The sequence below is a fragment of the Lepisosteus platostomus genome, unplaced genomic scaffold (assembly GCF_059453375.1).
Source record: "Lepisosteus platostomus isolate fLepPlt1 unplaced genomic scaffold, fLepPlt1.hap1 Scaffold_30_H1, whole genome shotgun sequence".
NCBI lineage: Eukaryota > Metazoa > Chordata > Actinopteri > Semionotiformes > Lepisosteidae > Lepisosteus > Lepisosteus platostomus.
The window spans coordinates 832,731-845,999 of NW_028291658.1; the positions used below are offsets into that span (position 1 = coordinate 832,731).

Genomic DNA, 13,269 nt, shown 5'->3' on the forward strand with positions numbered 1-13,269 from the left:
GGAATGATAAAGTCTCCCCGTCCGGACATGAAAATGCCACTTTGTTACACACAAAAAAAGAATCAACAACAGAGAAATGCCCACAAGCATTTGAAAAGCCGCACCACGTCGCACTTGAAATAGCTCTTACATTAGTGGTAGACGCAGGAATCGCCTTTTTATTTACGCTCTTACCAACGCGATGGAAAGTAAAACAAAGCAAAGCAGAGCAAAACAAAACGAACAAACGAAAACCCTCACGTCCCGCACTTGCATATAACGCCGTTACGTGCCCAAGCGGTATTGTACGTCATCTTAGCACTGCACCCCGGGGCGTACGGTATATGGGAACGAGCACACGCCACGAATCATCTCGAATCACTCCCTACAGCTGTAAGGCGCCTTGAAGCGTGCACCCCCAACATTCTTCTTTGCGCATCTGTGAAAGGTACACTCTTGAGCAAACTCTGAACCAGCTCTAAGGAAACTAATCCGATTAAACGTTACTTTGACTCATCCTTTAAGGGACCCTTGTTAATTGGAGAAATCAATGATTTCTAATGAATTCTGTATGCGTTAAAAGTCAGCTATACACAGTATAGCTGCTCATGATGTTTCCCGAGCCGAAACACAGTGCGTTTTTCCAAGCCATCTGACAAAGCCCGCCCACTGAAAACTGCAGCAGATCGTGTAAAGACGTTCAACTTTGTAACTACTGCACGCACAGGAAGCAGAATAAATTCCTCTTTTCAAACTGTCAAAGGTTTGCTTTGCGAACCCTGCAGGACATCGCACAATCTCTTTTGAACGGGGACAAACGATTTCTTATGGGGCGCAGTAAGTACAGACGTTTAAAAAGCTCCACTCATGCCGACGATGCAGCATGAAGGAGCGCAACCTAAAGTTTGACAGACAAAAGCCGGGCGCCGCTACGAGCAATATGAAATCAAACTGACAGCACAGGGCGTTTCCCGCTGACTCAAAAGTGATCTCGACAGACGCTGTTCTCTGCATAAAGCCGAAAGAGCTAAAGAGCGTTTCTGTTGAGACGTAACAAGTTCGTTTCTTTCTACCATGATGTCACCACGACAAAATCTGTCTTTAAACACCTTGCTCTCGCTTTCGCTTTCGCCGATTGTATTGCAAGCCCGCGGAAGCTGGTGTAGTGTGCTCTCACGAGGCACCAGTTCTGTAGAGTTTGGGCATTTACGGGGACAATTATTAATTGTAGCCAAAAATTATTTTTGTGTAAGTCACAAAAATAATTATTTTAATGGCTTTAGAATCCAACTATGCGATATAACTCAAACAACGCACACACACAGGTACTAATACACGAGGATACATTTATTAATACATAGAATATGCATGTAAACCTAACAGATCTTATCGAGAGGGTTATCAGAATACAAAAGGTATATATTCATTCAGTTACAAAGAGTTACATATATCAAGAGGACATACGTTCAGTATATCATTCATCTAGACCGTTTCATAATTGAACTTGATTACAACTTCTACATTAGATACTCAAAACAAGTACATAACTCTTAGGAATTAAACTGATATCAACTGGTTGGGATAACAATGGAATTCTCGAGCTGTAATGCAGTGAAGTTGAATACTCATCCAATCTCTCGGGATTCAGATCTCCTGTGGGCACAAAGGAACAGTTGCAGGCTGTTGCTGTCCAATCCGCACTCTCTGGCTAGGTGCCAGGCTGTGCTGTGCTGCTTGCGACGGTGCGCTGCTGATGCTCACTGACCGGCTAGTTAGTGTTGGCTTTAACTAGCAAAGTTTGTGCACAGGAGAAAAGATGACTGTGGGTCCCAGCAGGTCAGGAAGAGGACCGATTCGTTCCTGATGAAGCGCTTGTTCTGAATAGTGATTCAGCTGTCCACAGTTCTGACCTGTTCACGAGGTTTGCTGCTGATGCTAACCTCGGGTGGATCCTCTGGTTACTCGTGGCAACCTCCACTCTCGACTCTTAGAACAGAGGAAAGTACTGGCACTCGGACACACTGGCCGTTCCGTGGTTGTCCGGGCTGAGTCTCAGGATGGTCAAGAGGCACGCTGTGAGAATGTCCTGCCCTTGGGAGCCTTCTGCTCCTGGGCCGTCCTGCCATGGATTTGTCTTGCACCCCTGGAATTCTCCTTAGAATTCTCCTACTGGAATAGTCCTACTAGTTCTCCTTCTCCAGGCTCTCTGTTGCCTGTTTTTACCTGGAGGAACTTCAGCTTGTCATTGGCTGAAAGTTTAATGGGCATCAGAGTCCCACATGGGTTACATGGCCCTACCAATCCCTGACTGGTTGATCAAGGTGAGATATGAGTCACTTACTCCTGACACCTAGGAATGCAATCCAGATGTCCATCTGGCACTCCCTAGACAGATAGGCGCCAATGGATGACCATTGATCATGATAGCCAGGCTCAGCTAAGTGCATCCCCATTTGGGAGCTGTCCCTTATCAAAAGAAAACATCTTTAAATCAGCCTGCATGAATAGTTTCTCTGTGGTGCAGCCACAGAGATGAAGAGAGAGATGGGGCCTCATTTGGGAAAGCACAGCAACACTTAATTCTGTCTTATTAACAAGCATTGCCTCTACATATCCCCCCTTTTTGAAGGTCACGAGGTCCTGAGGCGTTGTTGCCTTCAAAACAAAACAGAGTTAAGTGATGTCCCTTGTCATTAGAACATTAACCTTAAATGTCCACATTACTCCTCGAGAATTCATACCGGAACCAGCATTGGGAACAAACAGGATGAATAACATCTGGAGTATGTATAAACAAGGTAGGAGACATCATCTTTTTTAATAGAACATGACATCTAACCTTACCTGCGGTGTTTTTAATCCCTATTGCTCAATGCACGGTGAAAGCATTCCATACATGTGTCTGACAATGAGGAATGGGCCCCTGAGACAGTCATTTGCCTGTTTCACAAATGATTGTATTTTACTAGAGATTCTGTTTGGGATTCAGATGTGCATTCGGACAGCAATCCCTTTCAAGAAATGATACGTTCTGGATGAGGTCAAAGGTGCTGGAACACTGTATCTAGGATGTGTTTGCAGAGACTGTGTGTCTCCTGCTTCAACGCAGTGATAAACAGATGTGCTCCTTTAATTTATTGGTACATGCCCAGGGCAGTAAGCAGTCTGAGGATTTATTTCCAGATGGCATAGAGCAGTGAAGCAGTGAAGTAGTGCAAAACACTGGATCATTATATTATTAGAATCTATTCTACTTAAATTATTACATTATACTCAATTTGAGTTCATTTTAAAAAGTAAAAGGTAATGAAAGGAATGCATTTTCATAAGAAAGATAATACCGATATGCATGTGATAATCTTCCTTATATCATGTAGTGCGTCATTTGGACACTTTGTGGGCTTGAAATACAAAGAAAATCATGTTCTATGGTACAAGATAAATACAAAACTTAAGCTTTTATTTTAATTAGATTTGTTTATAAAGCATAAGCAATCATTTATTACATTAATATATGTGAAAATAACATTTTAGCATCATATGTTTAGTATATTTAGTCCCTAATGCCGAAAGAAATGATCATTTGTTTAACATGCACGGGTCTGTCTCAAAGGATGCAGTACTCCTGAAGGGTCTCAAACCCTACATTTCGGATGCCTAGCTGTATCCCTCACATGTGGCACCTCAGAATGACTTCTAACCTTACCTGTGGTGTATTCAGTCCCTATTGCTCAATGCACGGTGTACATACTGCATACATGTGTCTTGAGAATGAGGAATGGGCCCCTGAGACAGTCATTTGCCTGTTTCACAAACAGGGACCTGGACCTAGACCTGGCCCGTACAGGGCTCAAACCCGCGAACTTGGCGTTATTAGCACCACGCTCTAACCAACTGAGCTAACCGGCCTCACGACAGTGCTCCTCTCTGTGCTGCAAAAAATCAAACTCAGGGAATTTCTTTTGTCCTCCTTTGAATAGAAAGCCGTGTAATTCAGTGTACGGGCTTTCTCGTGCAGTTTCATGGTTCTTGTAACCCAAATCCTACACTGGCCTGAAGTGCCCCCCCATTTCACAGCATTTTTCAGCTGATTTAAAATGTACCTAAAGGAGAAGCATTATTGAAGACCATCAATTACCAAGAGCTTTTGTCAAAGGTTTTGGTGGTCATTTTGAATGACCACAGAGCGCTGTGACCTCGGTTTTACATCTCATCCAAAAGACAGCGCCCTTTTACAACACAGCATCTCCGTCACTATACTGGGGCATTGGGACCCGCACAGACCTCAGGGTGAGCGCCCCCCCGCCGGCACCATTAACACCGCTTCCAGCTGGAAGCTTTGTTTTTCCCTGTAGCTCATCCTCATCCAGGTACTGACCTGGCTCACACCTGCTTAGCTTCAGTGGGTTTTCAGTTGCGAGTTGCAAGGGGATGCAAGTGATGGATCCGCTCGCTGCAAAAGCCACTGTATTGGCCGGGAATCGAACCCGAGCCTCCCGCGTGGCAGGCGAGAATTCTACCACTGAACCACCAATGCTCAGCGTCTGGGCCTTCAAAAAAGACGCTTTTTTGGTGCTCTGTACAAAACGCGTCGACATCTGCTTCCAGCTGCAAAATGCCATTTGCGGACGCTGAAGAACTTATTTCCAAGGCAGCGGGTACAAGCGATTGGGATTGGGCTTGTGCCGAAACACACTGACTGAAGGCAGACAACGTAGTCGGCAGGATTGGAACCTGTGCGGGGAGACCCCAATGGATTTCTAGTCCATCGCCTTAACCACTCAGCCACGACTACAGCAAGCCCCACCGCCGCTGCGTTCTTGCTACAATCTTACCTGGATCGTGAGGCGCCGGCGGAAGCCTATTTCAAAGTCGTTTTCCGTTTTAAAAAAACATTTCCAAAATACAAGCCTTGCAGACAGACACGCCTCAGAGGACTTAAGGGTGGCTTCATGTCGGAATGATAAAGTCTCCCCGTCCGGACATGAAAATGCCACTTTGTTACACACAAAAAAAGAATCAACAACAGAGAAATGCCCACAAGCATTTGAAAAGCCGCACCACGTCGCACTTGAAATAGCTCTTACATTAGTGGTAGACACAGGAATCGCCTTTTTATTTACGCTCTTACCAACGCGATGGAAAGCAAAACAAAGCAAAGCAGAGCAAAACAAAACGAACAAACGAAAACCCTCACGTCCTGCACTTGCATATAACGCCGTTACGTGCCCAAGCGGTATTGTACGTCATCCTAGCACTGCACCCCGGGTCGTACGGTATATGGGAACGAGCACACGCCACAAATCGTCTCGAATCACTCCCTACAGCTGTAAGGCGCCTTGAAGCGTGCACCCCCAACATTCTTCTTTGTGCATCTGTGAAAGGTAAACTCTTGAGCAAACTCTGAACCAGCTCTAAGGAAACTAATCCGATTAGACGTTACTTTGACTCATCTTCTTACGCTCAGTGCCGGATTGCTCAAACTCCAGCTAGGGTTAGGGTTAGCATTCCCACGCTACTTAGACACTTTGTTTACGCTCAGTGCTGGATTTTGGGAACTTCAGGACGAGTGGGAATTTTCTCCTATCTGTCCATTCTGTTTTGTTTTGGAGACTCTTGGCTGCCTATGTTGTTCAGTGCAGCGTGAAGGAAACATTTTCCAAAACTGTGTCAGCTCAAAAGTTGTAAGAAAACCTCTCCAGGTGCTTTAACTCTCTTCATTTTTGTCATTTAATGTGACACTCGATGTATAACTGGAGCCTCACATATGCAAATGGTGAGGCTCCAGTTCGACACCCAGTTCCACACCACTTTACAGTATATGACAAAAGCATGGCAGACTGTGCCGGACCAGCTGGTAACTTCCGCTTATTTTGACCATATTAAACATTGGAAATCTTCCCACTTGCATTTGTGACACTTGATTTTGGCTCCACCTAAGACACTCTTAAATCTTCAAACACTTTTCTCTTCTCCCGCAACACACTTGTCTGTCGGCACTATGTGGCAGCGTTGCATGACAACCCATCTCACCACGGAAAGGAACCTAACAGCTTTGGTAAGAGAGTAGAATTACCTGAAGAACTGCTTTCCATGGAAGCAGGACCAAGCGATGTAGCATTTTTATAGTACCAGGAAAGGAGAAGCGGCACTTCGCCTTTGCCGCACAGGCACAAGGTGACGTGCAGCAGACGCCGTAGTCGGCAGGATTCGAACCTGAGCGGGGAGTCCCCAATGGATTTCAAATCCATCGCCTTAACTACTCGGCCACGACTACAGCGAGCTCGCCGCCGCCGCATTTCTCCTATAATCTAACACGGAGTGCGAGGTGGCTGCGGAAACCTTTTTAAAGTCGCTCTCCGTTAAAAAAAAAAATACCTTTCACAAGATACATGCCGGCAGACAGACACGCCTCAGAGGGTTTAAGGCTGGCTTCACGTTCAAATGATAAAGTCTCCCCGTCCGGATGTCAAAATGCAACTTTGGCAGACAGAAAAAACATCAACAAACCACAAATGTGGACAAGGATTTTACAAGCTGCACCACACTGCACTTTCAAAAGCATTTACATTCGTGTTAGACGCAGGAATTGTCTTTGTTTTGCGCGCTTACGAACGCCATAGAAAACAAAACAAAACAAAAGCCCTCAGCTCCTGTACTTGATTATAATGCCGTTACGTGTCGAAGCAGGAATTTACGTCATCCTACCACTGCAACACGGGGAATAGAGGGAAATGAACACACGCTACGAATCGTCTCAATCACTCCCTAGAGTCGTAAGGCACATTGAAGGGTGCACCCCCATCATTAATCGTTGGGCCTCTGTAAAAGGAAAGCTGTTGAGCAGTCTTTGAAACAGCTCGGATGAAACACTTGATTGCTTCCATGTGCATCTGGAGCCCACTTCTTATTTTCACTTCACGCCGCCCAAAGCATTTCTAAAACAGGAGATTCGCGTTTGGGAATGTGCCCTGCCCTACAAATAAAACAGGTCTACGGGTCTGAAACCTGCTCCACGGAAAACAGTTCTGTTGCGCTTTTGATCAAAGGGAGATTCTCTGTTCTTACTTTTTGATTACATAACACCCAAAGGGGCTTCTTTGGAGCTGGATTCCAACCAGCATCCTAAAGTTTCTTGGCGGTATCCTTTACAGTCCTCTGTTCGGTCGACAAGGAACAGAAGGGGGCAGCTTTCCTCACACATACAGTGCAATGTACTGTAGTGTTCCCCTTCATTGAATTCGCAGTTCTGCATCAGACCTCTAACTCGTTTCCTTAGCTTGGATTTAAGCCACGAAGCAGGCTTCTACTGTATAAACGTCTAGAGGAATCACAAACTATTTGAGAGGCCATCATCCCAGGGGGAACTGACAAAGTCTATCCCTAAACACCTAGCGCAGTCTCTCGAGAGACTGTCAAAAATCGCTTTCTCCGTTTGTGCTGCAAGTAAGTGAAAACGCGGTCTCAACCCAGAGCCACTTGGCAGCAGCGGCACGTAAATACTGTTACTACCACTGCTCGATACCAACGTTAGCCTACTATACCATGTTCAGCCACCGCTAGAAAATGTAAGGCTCTAGTACTGGAGCAAACAAAGGGAGAGCCAACGTCAAACGTAGAGAGCGACGAGGATGGGATTCGAACCCATGCGTGCAGAGCACAATGGATTAGCAGTCCATCGCCTTAACCACTCGGCCACCTCGTCGATGAAACTGGGCTGTCCAGACATGGGTTGGCGCGCTCCAGATGATCTTTTTCTTTTTTTTCCCTCATACTCGAGGGTCATTTTCCTGTTCCACATGCGATTTCAACATTTTCCTTGGGAGATGTCAAGCCAGCAAGCCACTGCTGTGGTTCAGTGGCCATTGTGGAGTTCAGTGGCCCTGTTGTACACAGAAAGCACATTGAGCTCCTTGGACATGAAAAGTTCCAGATAAAAGCCATTTGTCATCCTTTCTCTTGGTGTCGATGTTGCTATTGTATGTAAAGGTGGCAACTTGCTCAGCGAGCAGGCGGAGCACACACCGAATGCAGATGTGTCTGAGTGGTGTGTCCAAGTGGCTGCAAAAGGACAACACTACCGGGGCGCCGTTGCTTAGTTGGTTAAAGCGCTTGTCTCTTAAACAGGAGATCCTGAGTCCGAATCCCAGTGGTGCCTTCTTTGTTCTGTCTTCTCGAACAGAACTGGTCCTTACAGACAACCGCCTACGACTAGACTTAATTAAATGCAAGTATTCATTTCCTGTCTTTAACGCGACTTGTTTTTCTTAAAATGGATGGAACTTGCAAAACATGAAATACAAACATTGCTAATCAGCGCTAGCGGCTGGCAAAAAAAAAGAAGTCAGCAATGTTTTTTTTCTTTAACCTTAACCCTGCTAATGGAGAAGAGTTAAACGACCGAGTCTATGCAGCTTAAACGGTGCTCATGTCGGGTTCTTAGCTGAAAGGGTGGTAAATCACGCTCACCCCAGTCCTTAATCTTTTAAAAGGATACAATATTGAACCTAGTCGCCACATCACATACATCCTGTTCATTGATAAAAAGGTAACATCTATCCTCGATCCAGAGTAAATCCCACGATGAGGGCATATTTTTTTCCACTTTACCATGAGTCGGGCTCAGCTGCACAGAGGCGAGAGCAGAGCAATGAGGTCACGGGGACAGGGGAGTCACACGCTGGCGGTTTGAACACGCGGAAGATCACTGAGGGATCCACAGTATATGGACCCTCCGTGCGCCATCAGTCCACACTCCGGACTCTGAATCCTGCCATCCGAGTTAAGATCTCGGCGGAACCTGAGGCACAGTTCCTTCTTAAAACGTAATCTGGTGAGCATTTCTAGAATCGTACTTGTATAGATGCAGCCTTTAATGTGTTGCTGGGTTAAAATTGATGACTTCTTGAACTTCAGTAGGCAACTGCCCTCTTGATTTCGGATTTAATTTCTTTATTACAGGGGCGCTTTTATGAAGACAGAGTCATGTTCAGGTACTTTGCTTGATGGAGGAAGCATATTTCGGACTCTGTGATCTGCTCACCTGGAAAGGTCTGCTGTACTACTACAAGAGAGAAGTAGAGTCTGGAAGAATGGACAATTTTATGATGCTTTGGAAGATAATGTTTTTTTTTTCTTTGAAATCGAAATGAATCAGAATATCAGTGCAAAAGACAAACTCTTGGTTTGGTTTAAAGAGATATGGTTTTAAAACAGACAAAATGTAGAAAACAGGTGTTTCTCACTTTTGGAAAAGAATGGACCGGGGGTAATATTTTACTAGGTGCAGTGCTGATCTCACTGGGTTACAGTCCTGCAGTGTCACACCAGGGCCAGTGGCGCAATGGATAACGCGTCTGACTACGAATCAGGAGATTGCAGGTTCGACTCCTGCCTGGCTCGGGTCGTTTTTAAACGCATGGGGCTACTCCCTAAGTAGTCTGTGCTACTTACTGCATTGTAATCGTACCCAGTAAGAGATTTCCTTCATGTAAATGAACTGCACCTGACAGCTTTAGAAAAACACCTGGGCTCAGTACGGTGCTGAGAGCTCAGCGTTGCTGTTCTAATTAGCACGCACTGCATCGGCTATGAGCCCGAACCTTTCAATTATTCCGATCAGTAAGTCAACACGTAGTCCACATGAACGGTAGAAATATTCTCTTGTCTGTCTCTTGTTTGTATAGAACTGAATGTCCCTGACAATGTACTGTTAGTTTTAATTGAAGAACGGCATTTGTGTTCAAATATACCAGACAAGTTTATGTAACTGCTCATGCGACACTCAGTTGTAATTAGTCAAGAAATAAAGTCGAACAATAGCTGCGGGTTTGATTCTGAACGTATGAGATTGCAGCGCCTTTTACTTCCATTGACAAATGATAGAGATTCGAAGAGAGATCCTTCAGACCAGCAAGCAAACCCACGGCTATTTCGGTTTTCTATCTAGGCAACGTTGGTGTCTGCAATAGCATACATGAAAGCGTGATGCAATTTCTGTGGCTACATTTGTTGCACATCATGCACAGTAAGAGTGTTTCTAACACCAAATAAAAAGTCAACAATTAGCGAACACGCCTTCTCCTCAGTTAACCCACTGAAACCCTTGCTGTTAACAGTTCTTTACTGCGTGCTTTACCAGCACCTACATATCGTGTCGGTTCTTTCAGCTTTATTCATTAGGTTTTCAAAGGCATAAGTAGAGCACCAGAGGTGCGAACGCAAAATGTGTAGTTATCTGAAGAATTGATTTCCATGGCAGCGGGTCCAAGCGATTTCGCGTTGTTATAGTACCAGGAAAGGAAAAGCGGCACTTCGCCTCTGCCGCGCAGGCACAAGGCGACGTGCGGCAGACGCCGGAGTCGGCAGGTTTCGCACCTGCGCGGGGAAGCCCCAACGCATTTCGAGCCCATCGCCTTAACCACTCGAGCACGACAAATGCGAGCTCGCCACCGCCGCATTCCTCCTATAATCAAACACGGACTGCGAGGTGGCTGCGGAAACCTTTTTAAAGTTGCTCTCCGTTAAAAAAAATACCTTTCACAAGATTCGTGCCGGCAGACAGACACGCCTCAGAGGGTTTAAGGCTGGCTTCACGTTCAAATGATAAAGTCCCCCAGTCCGGATGTCAAAATGCAACTTTGGCAGACAGAAAAAACATCAACAAACCAAAAATGTGGACAAGGATTTTACAAGCTGCACCACACTGCACTTTCAAAAGCATTTACATTCGTGTTAGACGCAGGAATTGCCTTTGATTTGCGCGCTTACGAACGCCATGGAAAACGAAACAAAACTAAAGCCCTCAGCTCCTGCACTTGATTATAATGCCGTTACGTGTCGAAACAGGAATTTACGTCATCCTACCACTGCAACACGGGGAATAGAGGGAAATGAGCACAAGCTACGAATTGTCTCTAATCAGTCCCTACAGTTGTAAGACGCCTGGAAGCGTGCACCCCCATCATTAATCTTTGCGCATCTGTGCAAGGTAAACTCTGGAGCAGTCTCTGAAACGGCTCAAAGGAAACACGTGATTGATTCCATATGCATCTGGGGTTCATTTCTTATTTACATTTAATTCAAGGGAAAGGCTTGGGTCAGTTTCAGACGGCCTCCAACAGCGAGATTCAAGCGCCCCACCTTCAGCCCAATCTGCGCCGCCAGAACGACAACGGCTCCTCTGGTCTTTGGGGTGCGGTTGTGACCCCGTAACCTAAAGTGTTGGTGGCAGACAAATGGAGACTAACAGGTGATGTCCTAGGACATGACTACATTGTGACACTCGGTGGGGATGGTGACCATTGCTTGGAAAAGAGTGCGAGGCCCCTTTAGAAAAACATTTTGTTAACAGGCATTCTGCCTCAGCCTAAACACCTATAGCTTGCAAAGCGCATGCTATTAGACAGGCACCTCTGCAAGACCTTAAGAATCTCTTAAACTAGTGATAGTAAGGTGTTCCCAATGGGCGATGTTTGGCTTTCAAATCATCTCTCTGTGGAAGCGCCGAGATGCAGCTGTTTAAGGCTTAGAAGCAGCTGACTGTTTCACTACCTAGCTGATTACTGTCAGTCAGGGAGCTCAGAGGTGAAAAGCCTGTCTGAGAGACAATTCGCCGTCGATGAGTTCAATATGTTCCGTACCAGCTCGGCGCAACTGAGATCATCTTGGTAGCCGTGTAGCTCAGATGAGTGAGAGCGTGTGTGTGTGTACCACCGTGATTGGATGCCGGTCCTTCTCAGGTCACAGTAAACCTTCTGCTGCCTAACTTCCCTAATTTTGGGGATCCCTTTGAAAAAGCAAAGGAAAAAAAACTGGCTCTTCATCAGCATGATCGACCTCACCCAGTGTGGCGCAGTGGCCTAATGGCTAAGACACTGGCCTCCTAAGCCAGGGATTGTGGGTTTGAGTACCATCTGGGGTGCTCCTGTCCCATTTTGAGCGTACAAATGTCCTTTTGATTTGCAAAGCTACAACCCCACCTTACTCAGTGAGCGTCTCTTCTTTTCTCTCACATACAGTTGGGAGAAAAACTTTTGTAAACAGCCCTTCGGAATGATGTGGATTTCTGCATGAATGGCTCCTAACATGTGATCTTATCTTTATCTAAGTCATAATAATTAATAAAGAGAGTCTGATTTAACAAACAACACACGCCCAACATTTGACATTGCTGTTTCTTTATTGACCAAATGGTTTAAACAATCAAGGTCATTGATGGAAAAAGTACGTGAACCCTTATATTAAGGAGCTAGTGGAACCTCCTTTATGACAAAAACCTCAATCCCCACTTTCTGTAGCGGCTGGTCAGACCTGAGCAGCGGTTAGGAGGTATTTTGGCCTATTCCTCTATGCAAAACTGTTTCAGTTCATGTATATTTTTGGGATGTCTTGCGCTGAACGGCCTGCTTCAGATCACGCCACAGCACTTCAATGGGATTGGGGTCAGGACTCTTACTTGGCCATCCCAAAATACGGAATTTCTTCTGTTTCAGCCACTCTGTTGTTGATGTACTCCTTTGTTTTTGTCATGCTGCATGACCCAGCCTCTTTCGAGTTTTAGATCACAGGCAGACACCCTGACATTCTGCTGTAGAATTTCCTGATACATCTTGGAATTCATCGGTCCCTCGATGATTGCAAGCCGTACAGCCTCCGCCATGTTTCCCAGGTGGGATGAGGTTTTGGAGTTGGTATGCAGTGTTTTGTTATCTCCAAACATAACGCTGTGCACATTTACCAACAAGTTCAACTTTTGTCATGTCTGTCCACAGAACATTGTTCCAGGAGTTGCTGTGGAACATCCATGTGGTCTTTAGCAAACTTGAGAGGGGCAGTGGTGGTTTTTTTTGGGGGGAGAGCAGTGGTTTCCTCCGTGGTGACCTCGCATGATCACCGCTCCTGTTCAGATTTCTTCTTATGGTGGACTCATGGACACAGACGTAAGACAAAGTCAACCACCTGTTCGCTAGATCCCATCCCCACTCAGCTAGTCAAAGATTCCCTCGAAGGACTGGCAGGACCTATAATTAGTATGATGAATGCATCGCTTGCGTCAGGCGTTGTACCTGATCAATTTAAGGTAGCGGTTGTTAGACCGCTCCTTAAGAAGTCAAATTTGGATCCACAAGTTCTTAACAACTACAGGCCTGTCTCAAAGGTCCCATTTCAATCTAAAAGTTTTGAGAGAATAGTTGTTGCCCAATGTCAATCGTATCTGGATTCAAATAATATACTTGAGAAATTTCAGTCTGCTTTCTGAAACTGCATTAACGAGAGTCGTAAATGATA

At 45.5% G+C, this 13,269-nt stretch overlaps 4 non-coding genes across 4 annotated transcripts; 1 reads left to right on the forward strand and 3 right to left on the reverse strand.

Annotated features, from left to right (window-relative positions):
• Nucleotides 1–4,445: 4,445 nt before the first annotated feature.
• Nucleotides 4,446–4,516, reverse strand: trnag-gcc (transfer RNA glycine (anticodon GCC)). The gene has a single exon. It is a non-coding gene; the product is annotated as a tRNA-Gly (tRNA).
• Nucleotides 4,517–6,174: 1,658 nt separating this feature from the next.
• trnas-uga (transfer RNA serine (anticodon UGA)) lies at nt 6,175–6,256 on the reverse strand. The gene has a single exon. It is a non-coding gene; the product is annotated as a tRNA-Ser (tRNA).
• A 1,346-nt stretch (nt 6,257–7,602) lies between these two features.
• On the reverse strand, nt 7,603–7,684 carry trnas-gcu (transfer RNA serine (anticodon GCU)). The gene has a single exon. It is a non-coding gene; the product is annotated as a tRNA-Ser (tRNA).
• A 1,624-nt stretch (nt 7,685–9,308) lies between these two features.
• Nucleotides 9,309–9,381, forward strand: trnar-acg (transfer RNA arginine (anticodon ACG)). The gene has a single exon. It is a non-coding gene; the product is annotated as a tRNA-Arg (tRNA).
• Nucleotides 9,382–13,269: the final 3,888 nt, after the last annotated feature.